Source organism: Capra hircus, chromosome 4 (assembly GCF_001704415.2).
Source record: "Capra hircus breed San Clemente chromosome 4, ASM170441v1, whole genome shotgun sequence".
NCBI classification, from domain to species: Eukaryota; Metazoa; Chordata; class Mammalia; order Artiodactyla; family Bovidae; genus Capra; species Capra hircus.
In genome coordinates, this window is record NC_030811.1 from 105834601 (window position 1) to 105859091 (window position 24491).

Sequence of the window (24491 nt, forward strand, 5' to 3'; positions counted from 1 at the left end):
TTGTCTCTGCCAGAAAGTGTATGAGGTCCTCAGGCAAACAAAATCCTTTCCTTACTTTTACACCAACTCTCAGAACCTTCTCAAAGATATGGGAACTGAGAGGAATTGGTAGTTTAGCCTTCTGCTCTAAGAGCCTCCTTATATATTTTTATATGACTTTAGAGGCTAAATAAATAAAGAAACTGTACAAGAATATACTTTACCCAATGATGAAGTGAGGTCACCCTGGATCTGAAGAACAAGATAAAATCAGTCCTTGTATGACTTGAATTAATCCAATGATCTTGCCCAATATTTCGTTCATGTGGATTATGTTCTTGCAGCCTCTGCCTTCCAGCCTTTGAGCTTGCTGTGTTCTGTGTGCTATATGTTTTGCTCAGCATCAACCTAGACAAGAAAATCAGCATTTTCACTGGTCTCCAGGCCAAAAAGAGTACCACTAATATAAAAGTTTTCATTTTTGCTATTCCAGTTTTTAATTTCCAAGCTCCTTTTTTGCTCTCTGACTTTTCCTTGTTCTGTCAGCGTTTTAAATCACTTTCTTGCTATAAAATGTATACTCTTATCACTCAGAGATGATCAGTGAGTGTTTTCTGTTAATTTTTATGGCCTTGACTCTACTCATTTTCAAGTATCAACACTTAGAAGTTAATTGAAGGCTGTGCAGTTATTCTCCATGCGTCTCTCCAGAAATACTCTCCATTCTTTCAAGGCCCTGGAGGCTGACTGCTATCGATCACATCGTCTGGGATCCCCGGCTCCCTATTAGCTTCCTATCAGGTTCAACCAATGGAGGCACTGGCAAGTGGTAAGAAAGGAGAGGGAGAAGGAGACTGGTCATCCATTCGCATTTACTCTCTGCCCAGCTGCTGTTCTTTCAGTGCCTATGTTCCTCCATTGCGGGGTTTCTTAACCTTGGCACTGTTGACTTTTGGGGATAAATATTTCTTTGTTGTGGGGTCTGTCCTGTGCATCATAGGATGTTTGGCAGCATCCCTGACCTGTTCTTTCTAGATGCCAATAGCAATTCAATCTCCCCAGTGTCTCAATCTCAACCAAAAATGTTTCCAGACGTTGCCAACATCCATGGGAGAAACTGCCCCTGGTTATGAACTGTCTTATTACTGTGGCTGGGACAGCCCTCTTCCACAGTTCCGGCTCAGACGGGGCTCCAGCAATAGCACTCTCTCCTCTTGCCTTCTTAGGCCTGCTCACTTGTACTCCACCCTAGGCTGCTCACCGTTCTTTTTTTTTTTTTTTTTTCTCTTTTTTTTTTTTATTTTTTTTTTTAATTTTTTATTTTTTTTAAATTTTAAAATCTTTAATTCTTACATGCGTTCCCAAACATGAACCCCCCTCCCACCTCCCTCCCCACAACATCTCTCTGGGTCATCCCCATGCACCAGCCCCAAGCAAGCTGCACCCTATGTCAGACATGGACTGGCGATTCAATTCTTACATGACAGTATACATGTTCTAATTCCCATTCTCCCAAATCATCCCACCCTCTCCCTCTCCCTCTGAGTCCAAAAGTCTGGTATACACATCTGTGTCTTTTTTCCTGTCTTGCATACAGGGTCGTCATTGCCATCTTCCTAAATTCCATATATATGTGTTAGTATACTGTATTGGTGTTTTTCTTTCTGGCTTACTTCACTCTGTATAATTGTCTCCAGTTTCACCCATCTCATCAGAACTGATTCAAATGAATTCTTTTTAACGGCTGAGTAATACTCCATTGTGTATATGTACCACAGCTTTCTTATGCATTCATCTGCTGATGGACATCTAGGTTGTTTCCATGTCCTGGCTATTGTAAACAGTGCTGCGATGAACATTGGGGTACATGTGTTCACCGTTCTTTTTGAATCTTCCCGCCCATCTATAAGAAATCCCTTCATTGTGGCCTCATTTACATGAGTCCTGTTAGTGTGTGCCACCTGTTTTCGACTGAGACCTCCTTGTTCCAAGGTGTGTCATGCTAATGGGTGTCCTGTGTTGAGCATGATTTTCACTGGAGGGCCATCTCAGATATCTGTTTTTATGTCTATGAATTGCTGTCAATGAAGTGATCAGGAGAGATGTGACAATTTGTGTCAGAAAAACATTGGACCAGAAATTTGGAAGCCAGGTCTTAGTCAGCCTAAGCCTACGTTCCAGCTGACTTTTCTAGATGGAAAGTCAATCGATGCAACTGACTCAGGAAAGATGACCTTGATGAATTTCACATAAGGCACCACTACCATTTCTCGTGGAGATTTTGTCTCCACCGCCAGCTTAGGGACCAAGGCCACGTGTCACCTTCCAGACTGTGGACTTCTTAAAGTCATTATCCAAACTAACCTTTTTTCAAATGACAGATTTCATCTTTTACTTTCTAACATTGGAAATCCTACGTTTACACCATGTTTGAACACAACCACAATTATCGTCTTCCCCACTGACCCGGTGCAGAGTGAGCTCATCCATGTTGCAGACAGGACCCAGGTTGCTCTTGCTTTTAGCTAGAAGCCACTCTTGCTGGAAACGACTGTGGCTCAGCCTCTTTGATGACATTTCCATCGCTGTATCTGAGAACCAAGATAAAATATCTTGTGTTCAAAGTATAAGCATCTCAACCATGTTGGAAGGATTTCCGGGACAGATGGCCCATTCATGAGCTATTCCTCTTTCTGCTCTCACGGCCCCATTTCTGCCCCCATCACACAGTCTGCGTCATGTCTTCCACGCGGTTTCTCCTCATCGCCCTGCCTGCACGTCTCATCCGAGTCACTTGTGTTTCTGATGCTAACACCAAGCTGTCAGCATCCACTTGTTGCCTCTTGAGAGAAGCCACAGCATCACAGGCATTTGGGTTTGCTGCTTGCCTGATTGCCGCCAGCCACCATAACGTTGCTTCCACATGACGTCCCCCTCTGCTCTGCCTCGTCCACACAGAGCAGGCTGACAGCACCTGAGCCCCACAGACTACGCTGTGGAAAAACCCATTTTAGGGACATTCATCTCTATGAAGCCTTTGATATGCATTTAAAATGAAAGGAATTAAGAGAGGTAACTATCTTTCACCAGAGGCTCTCTAAAAACTGCAGAAAAAAATAAAGGAAGAAAATTTAAAAAATTATTTTAGCTAAAACTGACCAAATCCGTAACAAGCAAATTAGTCCTATTTCAGCCTTGTTGCCCCTCAAATGACTCCAGGCCAGGACAGCAAAGCAGTCTCTCCAAAGCCAGAAAACTTGCTCAGAGATTTGGCCTTAATTTCTTTACAAAAGACTGGAATTCACCATCCTGAATAGCACAGAAAGAAAACCTGGAATTCTTACGCTACAAACCATAAGAATTTACAGATGATCTCATTTACAGATGATCTCTTCCAAACTCCCTACTTTGAATGCAAACCTTTACAAACTAGATTAATAGCTGAAGTTCAGTATTCTCAGGATTTGCTAAAAGTAAGTACTTGAATGGGCTGAATACCATTTTGCTATTCAGTTGCTTAGTAATGTCCGTCTCTTTGTGATCCCATGGACTACAGCACACCAGGCTTCCCTGTCCTTCACCATCTCCCAGAGTTTACTCAAACTCATATCCATTGTCAGTGATGCCATTCAACCATTTCATCCTCTGTCGTCCCCTTCTCCTCCTGCCTTCAATCTTTCCCAGCATCAGAGTCTTTTCCAATTAGTTGTCTCTTCACATCAGGTATCCAAATTATTGCAATTCCTTCCAATGAGTATTCAGGGTTGATTTCCTTTAGGATTGACTGGTTTGATCTCCTTGCAGTCCAAGGGACTCTCAAGAGTCTTCTTCAGCACCACAGTTCAAAGGCATCAATTCTGTGCTCAGCCTTTTTTATTGTCCGGCTCTCACATCCAATACATTACTGCTGGGAAGACCATAGTTTGATTATATGGACGTTTGTAGACAAAGTAATGGCTTTGCTTTTCAATATACAGTATAAGTTTGTCATAACTTTTCTTCCAAGGAGCAAGCATCTTTTAATTTCATGGCTGCAGTCACCATCTGCAGTGATTTTGGAGCTCAAGAAAATAACATCTCTTACTGTTTCCATTGTTTCACCCTCTATTTGCCATGAAGTGATGGGACCAGATGCCATGATCTTCGTTTTTGGCATGTTGAGTTTTAAGCCAGTTTTTTCACTCCTGTCTTTCATTAAGAGGCTCTTTAATTCCTCTTCACTTTCTGCCATAATGTGGTGTCATCTGCATATCTGAGGTTATTGATATTTCTCCCAGCAATCTTGATTCCAGCTTGTGTTTCATCCAACCCTGCATTGTGTTTGTGCTTGTGTTTCATTCCAACCCTTCATTTCGTATGATGTATTCTGCATATAAGTTAAATAAGCATGGTGACAATATACAGCTAACTTCATCTGATCCCCAGGGTTTACTTCATACCAAGAACATGTAAGCATCAATCTTTAGCATGGCCCTGCTTCATAGACTTAGCTTTGAAAGACAGGTTAAATCACCAAGGAGAATACAAGGAATGTATCCCCAGGAGAAGCAGGCAATTTATTTTTAGGTTTTCATCAGTAAAAAGAGCAACATCTCAAATGTGAAACTCTTTGCAACTCAGGAATAAATATAAAAATAGACCCTATTTTTAAAAGGTAATCCGGTTTGTTAATTGCACTGTTAACTCTCTTGTTCTGCAGTGTTCTTATGTCAAATGCCACCCCCACACCTGAGTGAAGGTAACTGCTAGTGGCAGCTCATGAGATCACACAGAATCCCTTTCGAGCTGCAAGCAGAGGCACTGCATCCCAATAAGCAAGATAAGCCATCTTCAAAGCAATCTTCAAATTATTCTGAGCACAGAATTTTCCTGGAGCATAGTGCTGGGAAAACGTGCTTGATTGAGCCTCTCACTTGCTCATGTTATCACAGAAGGACAGGTGTGGTTGTCATGTTTAATATCCTGTAAGAGGAAAGCCCTAGGGCAAGAGTCACAGTGGAAAAAGGTATAATATTAACCCTCATGGAAATCAGATAGTCCTAAAGGAAAGCCAGCACTTGAACTTAATAACAAAGCAGACGTTTCTTATTTTTCATTCCCCTTTGGTTGTATTTTCCTGGAATTCTTTGTTCAAGAATCAGGAGTCTAGGCACACTTGGCCAATGTTATCTCAGCACAGCTGGCATTAATATCACCTGTGTGTGTGTGTGTGTGTGTGTGTGTGCAAGCACGCACATATGTGTGTGTGTCAGTCATTCAGTCGTGTCTGACTCTTTGCGACCCCATGGACTGTAGCCTGCCAGGCTCCTCTGTCCATGGGACTTTCCAGGCAAAATACTGGAGTGGATCTTCCTGACCCGGGGATCAAACTCGGGTCTCCTGCATTGCAGGCAGATTCTTTACCGAATGAGTTACCAAGGAAGCCGCAACATCACCAGTGCCCAAAACCGCTGGAAAATTGTTCACAAGAAAAGGATTCATATCCACTTTGTTAGAACTCCCAGTTTACCTTTCCTTTTTTAGAAACCTTATGAGCATCAAGAATTTCCCAAGAATTTTCAGTGCTGGAATGCTGCTGTGACTGTGTGTTTGCAACAGAATACAAGCAGCAATGGTGAGCCAAGGCAGTGCTGGCTGGGAGGGCAGGCGCAGGAGCCCACGTCTCTGGAATTACTCTTGCTCTGCTGCTACCTCTGAGACTCTGAACAAGCTCTTTAAGGCTCTACTCTTTCATCTATAATGTGGAGGAAATAATAGCACCCATCTCACTGGGCTGTTGTACAATTAATTTTCTCCTCCCAAGATCCCCAACTCCCACGCTTTCTTCCATCTTAGCAAATGTCCCGCCATCCATGAAACTGTTCAAGCTAGAAGTCAGAAGGTCCCCCTAAATCATCCTGTCATTCACACTCCCTAGCCAGCTTGAGATTACGTCTGTCAATTCCACCTCCATGGCAAATCCAGCGTCTCCCCACAGCTCTGGCATCTTGGCCAGTGGTGCGCTCATTTTCCCCCTCTAGCTCTTCCCCAGCTTCTCTACCACTGACTGCCCTTATCCAGGGTATTCCTCTGGCCTGGTTAACACAGGGGCCACCTTCATATGCCTCCCTGCTTCTACTCTTCACAGGGCTTAGTTACTATTACGTAGACCTTAAGTACTATTAACTAGTACTATTAAGTACTGTTAAGTAGACTGATTATCTGGAAAAGGAAATCTCGTTATTGTCTTGCTTAGAAGCCGCCGGTTTCTCCTACTACACTGAAAATCTTCATCATCACTCTTGCCCCTCCTGGCGCCTTTTCTCACTCACATCCGCTTTCCCTCCTTCCTGGAGCACGTTCCCTTCTGGAGCACAGTGCCTTCACACCAGTGTTCTCCTCTGCCTTGAACTGTGGTCCCTGTCTTAGCCCATTCAGGCTGCTACAACAAAAATACCACAGACTGGATGGCTAATCACAACAGACATTCATTCCTCACTGTTTGGGAGAGATTTCTCCCAGATTTCAGCTTTTGATGAAATTCAGATTCAGAGTTTGATGAAACCTCACTTCCATGTTCATAAGTTCCATCTCCTCCACGTGAACTCACATGATGGAGGCTCTTCATGGGCTCTCTGTCATAAGGGCATTCATTAATCCCTTCATGGAGGAGCTAATCGTTTATGACGGCATCCTCTCCCAAAGGCCCCACCTTCGAGTACTATCACGTGGAACAGATAGAGCAGCCCTCAGACCTGATGTGTCGCTGTGTGATTCGGCTCTCTGCTGCGCACAGCCTGCCTTCCCCGACCACGCAGTCTAAAGTAGACCGTCGTGATTTCACTCGCTACCTTTGCCTCGTGCTATTTATCAGAATCTAAATCTGTCTTGCCTATTGAATCCATTATCCACTCCCCCAGTAGGAAACAGCGCCTGAGAGAACAGCAGTCCAGTCAAGTGTTATTCAATAGCCCTCCTCCCAGAGCCCCTAAATGGTGCCTTGAGGCACAACAGGATTTGATGAAGGAGCACATAGAAGATGGTTTATATGCAAGTACTTAACAAATGCGGGGGAGTTTATGTTGATTAAGAATACTTTTTTTTTTTCTTTTATCCCAGTCAGTTTTGTTGGCAAAGTTTAAATTTAAAATCAATTTTTGTATTTTTTCTAATAGTGATATCATTGATTTGGGGGCGGGGCGGGGGGGGGGGGAGGCAAGAAACGGCCCCCTGAGAGAGGTGGAACCTTTGCAGCAGGTCCCAAAGGCTCCAAAGTTATTATTTTGCAAAGGGAATTTATAACAGGACCTGTCACTGGAGAAACAGTGAAACTTAGATTTATATCTTCCATTTAGTTCCTTTTCTGGGTATTCAGCATGGTTCGACCATTGAATACTTAATTCTAAATTCCAGATATGTTCAGGTTAAATCCCTTAGATATAAAGAAAATCAGCACCAACTGCTCCACTTTTTCCAGTGTATAATGCACCTTTTTCATAGAGAAATTAACCACGAACAGAAGACCATAATATAAATTTCTCCACATAGAAGGCTAGTAGGCACATGAAAAGATGCTCAATATTGCTCGTTATTAGAGAAATGCAAATCAAAACAACAATGAGGTACCACCTCATACCAGTCACAATAGTCTTCATGAAAATGTCTACAAATAACAAATGCTGGAGATGGTGTAGAGACAAGGGAACTCTCCTATGTTCTTGGTAAGTTGGTACAGCTACTGTGGAGAACAGTATGGAGGTTCCTCAGAAAACTGAAAATAGAATTACCACATAATCCAGCAACCCCACCCCTAGAAATAAACCTGGACAAAACTATAATTCAAAAAGATACATGTTCCCCTATGTTCATGGCAGCACTATTCACAATAGACCAAACATGGACACAACCTGAATATCCTTTCACAGATGAATGGATAAAGAAGCTGTGGTACATATACACAATGAAATACCACACAGGCATAAAATAGAAGAAAATAATGCCATTTACAGCAACATGGATGCAATCAGAGACTATCGTACTAAGGGAAGTAAGTGAGAAAGAGAAAGGCAAATACCTTATGATATCACTTACATATGGAATCTAAAATATGATACATGTGACTCTATCTACAAAACAGAAACAGGCTCATAGACAGAGACAGCAGACTCGTGGTTGCCAAGGGTGGTGGTAGGGGAGAGGGATGGTCTGGGAGTTTGAGATTGATAAATGCAAACTACAACAATTAAAATGGATAAACAAGAAGATCGTAATGTATACCTTGTTGTTTAGTCGATAAGGTGTGTCCGATTCTTTTGTGACCCCATGGACTATGGCCCACCAGGCTCTTTCTGTTCATGGGATTTCCTAGGCAAGAATACTGGAGTGGGTTCCCATTTCTTTCTCTGGGGGATCTTTCCAACCCAGTGATTGAACCTGCATCTCCTACACTGGTAGACAGATTCTCTACCACTGAGCCACCAAAGAAGCATAGGGAACTATATTCAATATCCTGTGATAAATCATGTGGAAAAGAATATTAAAAAAGAATATATTATATATGCATATAATTGAGTCACTTTGCTGTACAGCAAAGATTGGCACAACATTGTAAATCAACTATATTACAATCAAAATTGATCAGTCAATCAAATCCTGCCATTATGAACACGAGAACAACAAAAAGAAAATATCATTCCTTGGAGGCTAGGGATTTTATCAAGATTTCTTGGTGAGCAAAACTGATATTTGCACTGATAAGTTAAACTCAGCGTTTCTCTATAAATAGGGAAGCAATTTGGTTGAATAAAGTAGATTGGCGCATTGAACCCTTTTAATTGTTTTATGTGGAAAAATTTCCCAACAGGTTCTTTAGCATGACTGATACATAAAGTTATATCTGTGGTACAAAGCTTGTCTCTCAATAATAATCATAATATAGTTGGAAACTAGTGATCCAGCCAGTGACTCTATGTCAACATAACCTTTTTGAAAAGAATTATGATTTATGGTATATATATGTCTACCCTTTCTTCAGAATCTAAGTTTATATTTTATAAGTGACTGGGCAGCCTTTGGGAAGGGTTGTTGTTGTTCAGTCTAAAAGTTGTGTCTAACTCTTTGCAACACCATCAACTGCAGCACGCCAGGCTTCCGGGTCCTTGACTATCTCCCAGAGCCAGCTCAAACTCGTGTCCATTGAGTCAGTGATGCCATCCAACCATCTCTTCCTCTGTCATCCCCTTCTCCTCCTGCCTTCAATCTTTCCCAGCATCAGGGTCTTTTCCAATGAGTCAGCTCTTTGCTCAGGTGGTCAAAGTATTGGAGCTTCAGCTTCAGCACCAGTCCTTCCAATGAATATTCAGGGTTGCTCCCTTCCAGTTCCATAGATAGAGCAAGTCCATTTTAAAAGAATTTTAAATAAGGAGATTTAGAGTAATATTTGACTATGTAATTGTATGTACACAAATACGACATATTCCTGTCATCAAGAAGCTGACAAGTTACTGAGAGATAAATGTTCAAACAAACAGAGTAGAAATGTTATTTGAGGCCAGGTAGCATAATTCCTAGTGAGAGATGAAAGACATAAAAGTCAGACTTAGCAAAGGCTTCCTGGGGAATGAAAGGTGAGCTGAGACTTGAATGCTAAGTGGCAGGACAGGAGCAGAGAAAGAGGGCAGTTTCCAGCAGAAAGGGAACAATGTATTTAAGGGAGGATGACACTAAATAAAGAGGTAAGGGCCAGCACAAAGGATTTATACTACCTGCAAACTGTGTAGGTTTTCTTTTAGGCAAATAGAAATATTAAACTGAGAAGCGTAGACATACACAGATTTCTGTTTAAGATCAGGACTGTCCAGTAAAACTTTCTGTGATAATGGAGATCGTTCTGTATTTGCACTATTCATCATGGTGGTCATTTGCCACTCAGTAGCGATGGAGTACTTGAAATATGACTAGTGAGACTGAAAAAAAATGAACTTTTACATTGGATTAGGTGTATGTTGACAAACTGTATATGGCTAGGGGCTACAGTATTACTGCAAACTTTGAAAGCTACACCTTACCCATATTTAAGGTTAGGTTGCAGATATGAGCTATAATAAGAAAGCCCTAAAGCAAGTAATTTTGAAAGTCCGGGAGACTGTACTGTTGAAGACTGAAAGAAGGGTAGTAGCAGCTGAGAAGTAAAGGATGGGGTACCTCACCAGGTAGGCCAGGTAGACTTGCGCCCTCAGTTCCTGGGCTCAGTGACCAGTGCAGCCAATATAAGAAATTAGCACGGAAGGGATTGATTGGATATGGATAAGAAACAAATGCTAAAAATTAAATCTCTTCCAGGCTGGTTAATAACACATTTTCTTCTCTTCAAAATATATAGGAAAAGGAGAGGAAAAGTTTAAGCCTTTCTCTAGCTAAAGAATTTGCATACTTGGCCTCCAAAATTTGGGAGAGGGAGAAAAGGGTGCCCATTGAAAGAAGAGAGCAGTTTATAGCTTCTCTGAGACAGTGAAGGGAACTGGGATAGGTTTGTACGAGTCCCGCAGGGAGAGCCCTCAGATCCTGCTCTTTCAGAGTGCTCTGGAGAGCAGCAGGGCCTCATAGGAGGAGATGATAAGTGAGTCCAAGAAGGTGGATGTCAGGCCCCGGTGCATTCAGCTTCGATAAAGACTTCTGCTTCCAACTGTTAACTTACCAGGTGGCACTAGTGTTAAAGAACCATAAGAGATACTGGTTCAATCCCTCATTGGGAAGATCCCATGGAGGAGAGAATGGCAACCCACTCCAGAATTTGGCGTAGAGCTCCAAAATGAGTTGGCAGGACTGCGTTCTTTTCTGGCAGTGCTAGGGAGAATCTATTTGCTTGCCTTTTCCAAGCCTCTAGAGTCCACCTTCTTTCTTTGACTTCATCCGCCTTCCCCCTTCACCCCTCCGCCCTCTTTGGCTCCTTTTCCCTCTCTTTCTTTCCCTCTCTCTCTCCTTTCTTCCCCTCTCTCTCCTTTCTTTCCCTCTCCTCTCCACTACTGTTATCATATCTTCTCTTCTGACTTTCACCCTTTTGCCTCCTCCTCATAAGGATTCTTGTGATTACACTGGGCCCAGGCAGATATTAGTGAGCCCAGATAACCTCTCCATCTTTAGATCCTTGACATTTGCAAAGTCCCTTTTACCATGTAAGGTAACATCACTACAGATTCTGGTTTCAGGGTGTAAATATCTTTAGGAGGCTATTATTCTGTCTATTACACCAACCTACATGGATAAAATCTTATTTTAATGATTGATGAGAAAGCATGTAAATTTTTCATTGCATTAAAATTAAGTTATATCAATATACTTGATAAATTTTAAGTAGGTAAACCTTTTTCTAGGACTTAAATTTTAAGTAGGTAGTTTATAAGTAAGTAAACCTTTTTCTAGGACTTAAATATTGTTTAAGAGCTAAAGCTTCAGCTTCATCAACATTTATAATGTTAGCATTTGACTTATAATGGTTGACTCTTTCCCCTTCGTTTTTTTAAAATGTAGTATTTATTTTTTAATTGGAGTATAATTGCTTTACAATGTTGTGTTACTTTCTGCTACACAACAAAGTGAATCAGCTGTGTGTATACATATACTCCCTCCCTTTTGAGCCTCCCTCCCTTGTAGCTCAGTTGGTAAAGAATCCAGCTGCAATGGCGGAGACCTGGGTTTGATCCTTGGGTGGGGAATATCCCCTGGAGAAGGAAATGGCAACCCACTCTAGTATCCTTGCCTGGAAAATCTCATGGACAGAGGAGCCTGGTGGGCTGCAGTCCATGGGGTCACAAACAGCTGGGCACGACTGAAGCGACTGACACTTACTTACTTACTTACTTACTCACCCCTGCGTCCTACACCTCCAGGTCATCATGGAGCACCAAGCTACACTCCCCGTGCTACGCTGCTCTTTCCCACCAGCTATCTATTTTACACATGGTAATATACGAATGTCAATGCTACTCTCTCAATGTTCCCTTCATTTTTACATTAACTAAATTGCATGAAATTAAAGAGGTCAGATTTCTCAGAGCCTCAGTCTCCTCCAGTGTAAGATAAGGGAATTGAATCGGTCCATTTCTGAGGTCCCATTCAGCTAGAATCTTATCTGTACTGTTTCCTGATATTCTAATTTACACTCAGAATTACATTTTTAAAACCAGCAGAAGTTCTGGTTTCTCCCTAGAGCTGCAAAAGCCAGACTTTGTTTTTGATTTGGATTTTGCTCTGTTCTATGTGCCTAAAGCAGCCTGACAGAGTTTATCATTGGGGACTAGAAAAACAATACATGATTCAATTTTACCCATACCCACTCATAAATAAAAGGCACAAACTTTATAACTAGCCTGATAATAACAGTTCTCTTGGACTGGTTTCATAGCAGATAATGATATACATATCACTTATGGTAGGTAATAAGAGATGCTATATTTGCATAAATCCTAAGGGTACGAGTCATCATCCAAAATGTTTAATTGCTTTCCTGTTTCCCATAATGTCATATTTCACTGGAAATACTAAGTTTCAAGTGAATGTTCAGTGTTTCACACTTCCTGGAAAATCATTTAAATGAAATACTAAAGGAGGCAAACTTTTTAAATGTAGGTGTTTTTGTTTCTTTTTTATTGAGCAAGGGGCTTGAGTGGAGAAAAATACCATTGTGGGCACTTGCTACTTAAAATCTCAAGCTATTAGTCTAAAGTTAGCAGGTAGACATCAGAATTCATCAATCACTAGATTCGTCTTTTGTTGTTGCCCATTGTGCATTGTCCTCAACTTTATTTGGAACATGTCTAACTTGACCTGATAATAGGATGCATGTAAACTGGCCTGAGCTCTGGGCCCTGTGAAGATACTGGTCCTCTGTAGCACCTTCTTCTTTCTTACTTGTGTTACTACCTATTGGCAGCTATGGGCTGTTGTAATATGATTTATCTTAGGGTACGTATGTTTGGTCTTTGTTCACTTTTTTTTTAGGAACCTTTGTATTTTCCTGGGATAGCACCACAGATTCTTGGTGGTGGTTTAGTCACTAAGTCGTGTCCAACTCTTGCAACCCCATGGCCTATAGCCTGCCAGGCTCCTCTGTCCATGGGATTCTGCAGGCAAGAATACTGGAGTGGGTTGCCATTTCCTTCTCCAGGGGATCTTCCTGACCAAAGAATCGAACCTGGGTCTCCTGCATTGCAGGCAGATTCTTTACTAACTGAGCTACAAGGGAAGAGCCAACCCAGCTAAAGATGGGAGCTGACTGCCAGGAGAGCCAACCATGTGCTTAGGGGGTTGGAACTTTCAATTCCACTCTCCTCATCTCCAGAAGTAGGGGAGGGACTGGAGGTTGAATCAATTGGCAATTGCCAGTGATTTAATCAATGATGCCTATGTAATGAAACTTCCATAAAACCCCAAAAGAATATGTTTGAGAGAGCTTCCAGGTCAGTAAACCAGAATGCTTTCATATGCCACTGTGCCAAGTGCCAAACACCACCAGGATAGACACTCCTTTGCTTGGAACTTCACCTTCTGTATCTCTTCATCTGACTATTGATTTGTGTCCTTTAACATCCTTTGTAATAATCCAATAATAAGGTATTGATCTAGTGAGTAAACTGGTTTCCTGAATTCTGTGAGCTGCTCTAGCAGATTAATCAAACCCAAGGAGGGGGTCCTAAGAACCTCCTCCAGTTGGTCAGAAGGACAGGTAATGATCTGGACTTGCCATTGGCCCCTGAATTGGAGGAGAGCTGGTGGGACTGAGCTCTTAACTTGTGGAATCTGATGCTATCTCTGGGTAGATAGTGGCAGAATCGATTTGAATTTTAGACACCCAGTTGGGGTTGCAAATTTCCTTGGATGTGTAGGGGGAAAGCTCCTCCACATGTTGGAAATGGTGACCAAGATCTTCGCCATTAATCTCTTTCTAAGAAAGTTCCTGTGTTCACCTAGAATTCACACTTTAAACAACCCAATTGTGACAATTCTCTCTCTCCAGCAAGACCCAATACCAACTGTCTTGTTCCCTCACAGCAGTGTCTCCTTATAGGTTATTTAGTTTATATTTCTGTGATATGTCAATGAATATTGAAAGCAAAAGGAGAAGGAGGTGGCAGAGGATGAGATGGTTAGATAGCATCATCGACTTAATGGACATGAATTTGAGCAAACTCCCAGAGACAGTGAAGAGCAGGGGAGCCTGGCACGCTGCAGTCCATGGGTTTGCAAAGAGTGGGACACAACTTAGTGACTGAACAACAACAATATTTAAATATCTTTAATATTCATTGCGTGTGATCTTTCTAGCTAGCTCTCATTATTCACTCAGCAAATAGTTCAGTTCAGTTCAGTTGCTCAGTTGTGGTTAGCAGTTATTGAATACTCACTTCATGTCAGGTACTATGCTAAGCTCTAGGATACAATGGCAGGCAAACTGAATAGAACCCTATTCTCACAGTTCTTACATTTTAGCAGGAGAGACAGAGATATTAATCCTGGGATTACACAGTCACATTTTAAAATTACAATATCTTGCTAAGAACAATGTGTTAAACCAAGGCAATGATTAATGAAACAGGTTTTTTAGAATGTATAAATTCATACCAGTAATAGAATGCTTTTATAAACATCAAGTCTTATGTGGATTTGAGTATCCATGTGACTCCGCTGAGAGTTCTTTCTGTAAATTATTTAATTGCAAAGGGAATTTGGCACAACAGGGAAAATTCAATAGCTTTAGAAGCAGCGCAGGAAAATAATGATTAGTAAGTGACATTTGCCCAAGATTTCAGATCTGTTTTGTACTGATATGTGGCACATTTTAAACAACCTGAAATTGAAAGTTTTTTATCAGGTATGATAGGATAGGAAAGGTTAAATGCTGCCATTTTCTTATACATACAAGAACAATTATAGAGATGTCTCATTTTCCTACCCACCAGCTCACTGTATGCAAAGTTTTTATATCTGTTACCAAACAAGGCTTTATCTGAATCCATCTGGTTGGCTCCGGGACATAAGGTAAAACATTTTCATTGGGACTTCTCTTTCTCGCTGTAGGTCACAAGAGAAAAAGGCAAAGGAGTTGTTACTTGGACAGTGTCAAACCTATGCATGTGAGAAGGTATTTGTGTTAAAGCCTACACTAAAGTATTAGGACTTTTCATATTTAAAAAAAAAAATTTGATAGTGGGTGAAATATTTATTTTCACTATGAGTTTATTCTTATTCTAAGAATTCTAAAGATTTAAAGCCAAATTCTTTTCTGGCCACAAATACCCAACCTCCAACCATAAGGAATACCTACCACCGCTTTACCCTATGGAGATGATATGAGGAAAAGGAGGAAGTCTGGAATATTTTACGAAAGTTTCCCAAGAAACTTTACTCCAAACATGCAGATCCTATTAGATACACAGGTAACTGTGAAGGACACAATCACATTTCCTTTATGTAAACCCTACCCTCTTTCATAGCTATCTCAAATTCTACTTTCTATAAGAAACATTTTCTCAGTACTCCAACAAGGACCTGTCTCCTGAACTCCTGGATCATTCACTGTTTGTACCTCTTTTATGGATACGTGGAATAATGTGCTGCCTATGCCTTCTTTTTAGAAACAGAACTGGAAGTAATAAAAAGTAAAAATGAAAACAAAAAAACACCAATGACCTAGAGTCCAGCTAGAATATAAGCCCATTGAAGTTAAGAGTCATATCTGTGAAATTTCTCTACCCCCAGCTGACAGTACATGGCCTGGACATAGAAAGTGTTGAGAAATATGTTTTCAGTTATTAATTAGGAGAGAGAGAAGGTAGATAGAAGAAGAGGAAGAAAAAGAAGAAAATCTGAAGAGAGAAGAAAAGAAACAAGAGCAAGGAAGAGACTGATATATAGACAGACATATATATAATCTCCCCACCTAGAGCCCAGCTTACACCTCCACCACTGCTTCTTTTCTGAGCCATAGTGTATCAGCATTTCTCATTTAACATCATTTCTTCCATCTACAAATGGGGATAATGATATTACCTACATCAGAGTCTCCTATAAGGATAAAATAAGTCATAAAATCAGGATGCTCAGTACTTTCAATCAATGTTAGGGATTTTAAAAATTATTTTAATCTGATTCTTTGTGAAAGAATGGTATTATTAGTCATATGAGCTAAACATGTCTAGGATTGGGGAAAAAGATTCACAAAAAAAGGATAGGACCAGAAGGAAGTTGATGAATGATAGAGAAGACAAATGTAGAGCATTAAACCATTAAGAAGAGAGAAAGTGAACTTAGGCCTATGGAGCAGAACGTTGCCAACTTACAGTAGTTGGTTTATTATTGTTACTATTTATTTATAGGTAAGCAGGAGTCAGAGCTGGAGTGAGGAAGATTGCATGGGGAGATAATTTTAGGGCTACTTAGTTATGCCCTGTCATTCTGGAAATATGGAAGACCGGTGGATGGAACAGTTGTCAGCAATACAGAAACATATAGTCATTAGACATGCTTCCACATGGGTTTGGATGAGCCCCTCCAGGCACCACAGCTGACAAATAGGACAGGAAGAATGGAAGAGAATTTGTGCTAGTGTTGGGTGTTAGGATCTCAACAGTCAACACATGACACAAATATCAAAACTGGTCTTATTTTTTCAGGTGCAAAATTCTGATGCTGGTTTACGTAGATACTCCACTCTCACAGAGGTGGAGCATAATTGCCTGCTCTTAAATGCGGACTGTCCATTGAGACTGACTTCCAAAGAATATAGCAAGGAAAGGAGGAAAAATGAATATGCTGGAGAAACCTGACCAATGCTATCTCAGCCAGGTGATCAAAATTAACGTTATCGATCATAAGGCAATTTGTTGTTGGCAATTTGTATCTTTGACAAGATATGATGAGATTGTCACTGTGGTCTTCATTCCCCAAGTCCATAATCCCAATCTAATCATGAGGAAAACATCAGACAAATCCCATTTGAGGGACATTCTTCATATAATCAGCCAGTACTCAGAACAGTCAAGGTCACCAAAACCAAAAAAAAGTTTGAGGAACTATCATAGCCAAGAGGAGCCGAAGGTGTTGTGATCCTTCAGTTCAGTTCAGTCGCTCAGTCGTGTCCGACACTTTGCAACCCCATGAATCGCAGCAAACTAGGCCTCCCTGTCCATCACCAACTCCCGGAGTTCACTCAGACTCACGTCCATCGCTTCAGTGATACCATCCAGCCATCTCATCCTCTGTCATGCCCTCTCCTGACCCCAATCCCTCCCAGCATCAGAGTCTTTTCCACTCTTCGCATGAGGTGGCCAAAGTACTGGAGTTTCAGCTTCAGCATCATTCCTTCCAAAGAAATCCCAGGGCTGATCTCCTTCAGAATGGACTGGTTGGATCTCCTTGCAGTCCAAGGGACTCTCAAGAGTCTTCTCCAACACCACAGTTCAAAAGCATCAATTCTTTGGTGCTCAGCCTTCTTCACAGTCCAACTCTCACATCCATACATGACCACAGGAAAAATCATAGCCTTGACTAGATGGACCTTTGTTGGCCAAGTAATGTCTCTGCTTTTGAATATGCTGTCTAGGTTGGTCATAACTTTCCTTCCAAGGAGTAAGCGTCTTTTAATTTCACGGCTGCAGTCACCATCTGCAGTGATTGCACCTATCCGGGATGGGACTGTAGATCAGAAAACAGACATCAGGCAAAATTTAAGGAAACACAGACAAAGTACAGGCTTTAGCTCATTGATAATGTGTCAATATGGGTTCATTAATTGTGACAATTGTACTGCACTAATGCAACATATAGCAACAGGGGAAACTGGTGATAGGGTGTGTAGCAGCTCTCTGTACCATCTTTGCAACATTTTGTGAATATCAAACTGTTCTGAAACTAAAAACTTCTTTGAAAAAATGAAAGTCATGGGATGGGAGACCGTTTAAGTGACAGGTGTTTCTACTTAACTTCAGTTTCACTCCAGTGCTGTTACACCAGTGATTTCAAACTTGAGTGTGTATCATAATCACCTGGGCAGCTTATTAAAAAGATTGAAAGCCCCTCCTTACCTAGGTAAGACTGGTGCAGGGCTTGAGGATTGTCATCTCTAACAAGTTCCCAGGTAATGTTAGTAGTGCTAGTCCATGGACTAAAACCACCGCTATACAAAATCAGTCCCAGAATTCAAAGCAAGTTTTCGTTCATGGCTCTTTGTCAGCGAGCAAGGTAAGTTGGCTTTATTTTAATGTATTTCCTCCTCTCGTACTCAAAGCGTTGATGCTATAATGACTGGTGTACGATAATTTTAGCATAATTCCAGTTGATATTGTGTTATTATCCTGTATACATTTTTGGTAATCAGTAAATGCTGTTCTTAGTTTAGTTTTTGAAAGTTATTTACAACAAGGAAGTGGAAAGTTCCAAATGAAGTGAAGCTGTATCTCAAGTCTTCAAAAGTACAATGAAAAAATCATAAGGGGTCTTTGGAATTTGTTGCCTGAAAAGTACATGTTCTTGAACTAAGCAAAACAAAAAAAGCCAGAGTGTTCTGTGTTTGGATGTTTTGCTTGCAATTTTTGTCAGGATGAATTCAGAAAGAGGAGTGTAGGAGAGCTTATCAGTTTGACAAATATTGGAGGATTCACAGCAAAGAACTGGATTTGTCTTGTTCATGATTTTGCTTGTGTGTGTGGCAGGGGTGGGGGTTGGGGGATAGGAGGGAGGCGGTGGTCAGGATGAGTACTTAAGAGAACTAACATGAAACTATGGATGCCCTGCTTTGAAGCATCTTCCAGAACTATTTACTCTCAGATTTAGGAAAGAATGACAATATACATGTCACTTCCTTAAGTGGATTACACAATTGTGGAGAGAGTCTAAAAAAGGAATTTCAGGTTAAATAAAAACAAAAAAACCCTGGGCTTATGACATTTCAAAACAAACTGGGTTTAGTAAGGATAGATCATTGAAAATCTTTGACAAGTATGTGAGTTCTTGTGCATTTCAAAACCTAAAATGTTTTGAAATTTAGTGACTTTAGTAATTATAGGGGAGAACCTAGTATGTCACTGTTTATTATTACACTGATCTGGATCCTTTGTGCAGAAAGTTGAAGCTCACAAGGCAGGTGCTAGTCTTTGCTCTCAACAGGCAGGGTGGTAAAGAGCGCCCGCCCTGTGTTTGATCTCACAGTTTGCTGCCAATTTCTGCGATAGTTACTGAATTCAAACTGCTCCCTTCAGATGGCAGCCTGCCATCCCTGCTCAGGCCATGTGAAAACTCTGACCCAGGCTTCTCTTCTGGCAGGACTTCTGTTTCCTCCACCAGAACTGCAGCAAATGCTCCCAAGAGCAGTAGCTCGGGTGTGAGGAGGGAGCAGCCGCGCTGCGGGGGTGGAACCACTCAGCTCATTCACCTGCAATGGAGGGAGCCGCTGAGAAGGAGTGAAATAGCAGGAGGTAAAAATAGCAGCTGTCAACAGAGGGACTGACAGCTAGGGCTGTCAAAAGTCCTCCCCCAGCCCTTCATACCAAGCTTACCTAATAAAAATAATACAGAAAGCAATGGAGAAATAATGCCCCATCTTTTAGGAGAGTTGATCCTTCAAACTGAATAGCATTCCTTGTCTTTGCTCTGAGTTCCCAGGATCTGACTCTCCTTTTTCATACTCCTCTTGGCCTTCCCTGTTCTATGTGGTTTCTTCTCTGCTTTTGGTGCTGTACCTTTCAGTTCAGTCGCTCAGTCATATCCGACTCCTTGTGACCCCGTGGACTGCAGCTCGCCAGGCCTCCCTGTCCATCACCAACTCCCAGAGCCTGCTCAAACTCACATCCACTGAGTCTCTGATGCCATCCAGCCATCTCATCCCCTGTCGTCCCCTTCGCCACCTGCCTTCAATCTTTCCCAGCATCAGATCTTTTCCAATGAGTCAGCTCTTCACATCAGGTAGCCAAAGAATTGTAGTTTCAGCTTCAGCATCAGTCCTTCCAATGAATATTCAGGACTGCTGTCCTTTAGGATGGACTGGTTGGATCTCCTTGCAGTCCAAGGGACTCTCAAGAGTCTTCTCCAACACCACAGTTCAAAGGCATTAATTCTTTGGTGCTCAGCTTTCTTTATGGGCCAACTCTCACGTCTATACGTGACTACTGGAAAAACCATAGCTTTGACTAGACAGAATTTTGTTGCCGAAGTGATAGCTCTGCTTTTTAATATGCTGTCTTATGCTGTTTTTTAATGTGCTATATCTTTAGGCCAGGAGAATAACCGGATTATATGATAAGCATTTAGAAACTTATTTTCTTCTCTTAACATGGTGCTCAGTTGAGTTCAGTTCAGTCACTCAGTCGTGTCCGACTCTTTGCGACCCCATGAATTGCAGCATGCCAGGCCTCCCTGTCCATCACCAACTCCCGGAGTTCACTCAGACTCACATCCATCGAGTCCGTGATGCCATCCAGCCATCTCATCCTCGGTCGTCCCCTTCTCCTCCTGCCCCCAATCCCTCCCAGCATCAAAGTCTTTTCCAATGAGTCAACTCTTCGCATCAGGTGGCCAAAGTACTGGAGTTTCAGCTTTAGCATCATTCCTTCCAAAGAAATCCCAGGGCTGATCTCCTTCAGAATGGACTGGTTGGATCTCCTTGCAGTCCAAGGGACTCTCAAGAGTCTTCTCCAACACCACAGTTCAAAAGCATCCATTCTTCAGCGCTCAGCCTTCTTCACGGTCCAATGCTCACATCCATACATGACCACAGGAAAAACTATAGCCTTGACTAGACGGACCTTAGTCAGCAAAATAATGTCTCTGCTTTTGAATATGCTATCTAGGTTGATTATAACTTTCCTTCCAAGGAGTAAGCGTCTTTTAATTTCATGGCTGCAGTCACCATCTGCAGTGATTTTGGAGCCCCGAAAACTAAAGTCTGACACTGTTTCCCCATCTATTTCCCATGAAGTTATGGGACTGGATGCCATGATCTTTGTTTTCTGAATGTTGAGCTTTAAGTCAACATTTTTGCTCTCCTCTTTCACTTTCATCAAGAGGCTTTTTAGTTCCTCTTCACTTTCTGCCATAAAGGTGGTGTCATCTGCATATCTGAGGTTATTGATATTTCTCCCAGCAATCTTGATTCCAGCTTGTGTTTCCTCCAGTCCAGCGTTTCTCATGATGTACTCTGCATAGAAGTTAAATAAGCAGGGTGACAATATATAGCCTTGACACACTCCTTTTCTTATTTGGAACCAGTCTGTTTGTTGTTCCATGTCCAGTTCTAACTGTTGCTTCCTGACCTGCATACAGATTTCTCAAGAGGCAGTTCAGGTGGTCTGGTATTCCCATCTCTTTCAGAATTTTCCACTGTTGATTGTGATCCACACAGTCAAAGGCTTTGGCATAGTCAATAAAGCAGAAATAGATGTTTTTCTGGAACTCTCTTGCTTTTTCCATGATCCAGCAGATGTTGGCAATTTGATCTGGTTCCCCTGCCTTTTCTAAAACCAGCTTGAACATCAGGGAGTTCACAGTTCACGTATTGCAGAAGCCTGGCTTGAAGAATTTTGAGCATTACTTTACTAGCATGTGAGATGAGTTCAATTGTGCGGTAGTTTGAGCATTCTTTGGCATTGCCTTTCTTTGGGATTGGAATGAAAAGTGAACTTTTCCAGTCCTGTGGCCACTGCTGAGTTTTCCAAATTTGCTGGCATATTGAGTGCAGCACTTTCACAGCATCATCTTTCAGGATTTGAAACAGCTCAACTGGAATTCCATCACCTCCACTAGCTTTGTTCATAGTGATGCTTTGTAAGGCCCACTTGACTTAACATTCCAAGATGTCTGGCTCTAGATTAGTGATCACAACATCATGATTATCTGGGTTGTGAAGATCTTTTTTGTACAGTTCTTCCGTGTATTCCTGCCACCACTTCTTAATATCTTCTGCTTCTGTTAGGTCCATACCATTTCTGTCCTTTATCAAGTCCATCTTTGCATGAAATGTGCCCTTGGTATCTCTAATTTTCTTGAAGAGATCTCTAGTCTTTCCCATTCTGTTGTTTTCCTCTATTTCTTTGCATTGATCACTGAAGAAGGCTTTCTTATCTCTTCTTGCTATTGTTTGGAGCTCTGCATTCAGATGCTTATATCTTTCCTTTTCTCCTTTGCTTTTCGCCTCTCTTCTTTTCATAGCTATTTGTAAGGCCTCCCCAGACAGCCATTTTGCTTTTTGCATTTCTTTTCCATGGGGATGGTCTTGATCCCTGTCTCCTGTACAATGTCACGAACCTCATTCCATAGTTCATCAGGCACTCTATCTATCAGATCTAATCCCTTAAATCTGTTTCTCACTTCCACTGTATAATCCTAAGGGATTTGATTTAGGTCATACCTGAATGGTCTAGCGGTTTTCCCTACTTTCTTCAATTTGAGTCTGAATTTGGCAATAAGGAGTTCATGATCTGAGCCACAGTCAGCTCCTGGTCTTGTTTTTGTTGACTGTATAGAGCTTCTCCATCTTTGGCTGCAAAGAATATAATCAATCTGATTTCGGTGTTGACCATCTGGTGATGTCCATGTGTAGAGTCTTCTCTTGTGTTGTTGGAAGAGGGTGTTTGCTATGACCAGTGCATTCTCTTGGCAAAACTCTATTAGTCTTTGCCCTGCTTCATTCCGCATTCCAAGGCCAAATTTGCCTGTTACTCCAGGTGTTTCTTGACTTCCTACTTTTGCATTCCAGTCCCCTATAATGAAAAGGACATCTTTTGGGGGTGTTAGTTAGTGATACAGGTTCAGTTCTTCTTTTGTCTGGTTTTGGTCCCTTCAATTTTCTTTGGTCCTTTTTAACGTAGTATACATCTGTGCTTGCCCACCCTCCTCATTTGTACTTTCTGGCTCCCCCTGCTTTTCTCTGTGACACTAGGCACTGTAAAGGTATATCACTATATTCCTGTCCAGAGCCTGTGGCTAAGCCCTTTGCTCACCTCTTCCACCAACTTAAAAAAAAAAAAAAAAAGCTTCTTGTACTGCTATATCCTTTTTTGTTTGTTTCAGCATTAAAGTTACCGCCTTTAGAAGTTATAGTCAGATTTCCTACTTTTTACCAATTAAAGCCAGCTTCTGCTTTCTAGTAAACAACACATTTATACTCCAGTGTTTGAGTTGTGCTAGCTTCCTTGGGTGTAGGACTATGGTACAAGCAAATGCCATCTCTCAGGAACCAGAGGTGAAAACCTGAAATCTGCAGAAATTTCTCTGCAGATCTATGATTGACTAACAGAACTGAAGCATCCTGATATTAGAGGACAAATTTGTACTCAGAACCAGAAAGAGGCTTCTATTGGAGTCTTCTTCCATGTGTTAGGCATGTAACATTAGTGTCCTAACCTTTTGGAAACTTTTTTTCCAAGTGGAAATTGTACTTGTCTTGCTGTCCTTTCAAGGTTGCCATGCACATGAAAGGAGATGTTGTGAATGAAAACAATTTGCAAGCCATAGATATTCCTGTGAGTTAAACTGAACGGATGCAAACTTTATTCTCTTTTAAACAAGAGCTTGCTGGCACACACTTGATTATAAGTGTTGTTAACATACTTTTATGGTGCCTGCTTCCTCCACTTGGATGCCAGGCCCCCTGGCTGCCTGGCTGCCTGTCTGTGGGTGCACTCACCCTGTGGCTTCTCCCTTCCCAGGAGGAAAGCTGAGGTCACTGAGTAGACTCCTCAGGGCCCGGTAGCCCATGCCTAGATCAGAGCCCAGCCTAAATCCCAGCCTCTGGTGGGGTGTGGTCTTGGGCAAGTACCCCAGCTTCTCCAGAGTTGAACTCCCTTATCTGTAAAACTAGGGCAATTGTTCAAGGGTCTTAAGAGACACTATGTCCGACTCCTAATCAGTGTTCCATAGCTAACGTTGAACAGGTCATAACCATGTTGCCATGTTTTATACATGAAAACAGCAAGCAGTCAATAGTGAGAAGTGAGGCCTGGAATAAGGCCCAGAAGGTCCTTGAACAAGGTCCTTGTTGAATCAGAAACTGTATCTCAAGCTCCAGTGTTTAAGCTTTGGATCTCTTTCTCTCCTGGGCTGACTGTTTATGAAGATTCCCTGTTTCCCATTAAGATGGGCATTCCCAGGTCTTAAACTTGAGTTTCCCCCTTGATGACAATGGAAAAGATGCAGGACTTGGTGACATTGACCGGTCCTGGGATCCTGAGCTGGGAATTTCAACCTCTTTGGAAGGGCAACTCTGAAAACTTAACAGTGCCTCCCACTGCTGTTAGCAGAGCGGGCTGGAATCCCACTTAGCACAGTACAGTCGAGATGTGAATGATTACTATTACTCAGTGAAACAAAGAAATGGTTTGAGATGACAACTGTGTGAGAGCTGTGCTCCACACTGCTCTTAATCAACGGGGCAAAAGGCCAAATGACAGAAATCCTCTTAGAGACTGACAGTGCCAAATAAGCCTCCTTGACAAGTCTTCCTCTGTCAGCTGTAGGCAAATTAGCAAGTTCAAATAGGTGGCAAC